General features: G+C 46.8%; 1 protein-coding gene across 1 annotated transcript in view; it reads left to right on the top strand.

Moving 5' to 3' along the window:
* The window catches only part of KHNYN (KH and NYN domain containing), a 7,107-nt gene that overhangs the window by 4,081 nt on the left and 1,911 nt on the right, over positions 1 to 1,115 (top strand). The window lies entirely within an intron of this gene.

The raw sequence follows: 1,115 nt of genomic DNA, 5'->3' as shown, positions 1-1,115 counted from the left end.
TTTTGATTTTATTGTAGAGATGAGGTCTCACCAAGTTGCCCAGGTGGGTCTCGAACCCGCGGGCTCAGCCAATCCGCTCACTTCAGCCTCCCAAAGGCACGGGATTAGAGGCTGAGCCACCGAGCCCAGCTCACACCGTCTTTCAAATACTGGCTGCCCACTTAGTCTTAGGACTTGGCTTGCAGAAGGAAGTGGGAATGCTGGGAACAAGACTTAATTTTTATGTATTTATTTATTTTGAGTCGGAGTCTCACTCTGTTGCCCAGGCTGGAGTGCAATGGCACATTCATGGCCACTCTAGCCTTGAAATGCTGGGCTCAGGTGATCCTTCTGCCTCAGCCTTCCAAGTAGCATGTGCCACCATGCCCTGTTGATTTTTTAAAAATTTATTTATTGTAGAGATGAGGTCTCGCCATGTTGCTCAGGCTGGTCTTGAACCCCTGAGCTCAGGTAATCCTCTTGCCTCAGCCTCCCAAAGTGCTGGGATGACAGGCGTGAGCCATCACACCTGGCTAGGACCTGATTCTTGACTACAAAGAACCAAGGAAAACCATAAATTAAACCATTCACTTCCTCATGAGTCCTACCGTAGTCCTGTGAAATCAGAATTACTAAAGTGGGGCCCTATTTTTAAAACATTCCCCTGGTGATTCTGTTCCTCAGCAAGGTTTGGGAAGCACCTTTCAGATAGAGGGAATAATTTTCCAGTTAGAGGGCATAGGTCATATTTGGGGAATTCTGATCATTGATTTTGGCTGGAGTTGAGGGTACGTTAGGGAATATTGGGAGAGATAAGGCTGTAAGGGTGACTTGGAGCCGGGTTCTAGTAGAAGCATGGAAGTGTGGAAGCATTTTGTATAGGGGAAGAGCATGCTTTCTTGGGGGAGGGCAGGAGAGACTGGAGGGTGGTAAATGTTAGTAGCAGGGCCCCCCCTTGTTTGTATGCTATGCGTTATCTTAGTTGCAGTATCTGATTTACTAAGGTAATGGTGGGACCGAAAAGGAAAGAAGCAGAGCAGAAGGCTTTTCAAAGGAAGAACATAGGGATTTGTGAGGGACTGGTGGGGTAGGTGGAGTCAGAGCCAGATCTTACTGTCTTTTTTTTTTTTTTTTTT

The sequence above is a fragment of the Carlito syrichta genome, unplaced genomic scaffold (genome assembly GCF_000164805.1).
Source record: "Carlito syrichta isolate Samal-C Ts95f unplaced genomic scaffold, Tarsius_syrichta-2.0.1 Scaffold312194, whole genome shotgun sequence".
NCBI lineage: Eukaryota > Metazoa > Chordata > Mammalia > Primates > Tarsiidae > Carlito > Carlito syrichta.
Note: the sequence above shows the minus strand (reverse complement) of the source record. Positions and strands in the feature narration are given on the sequence as shown.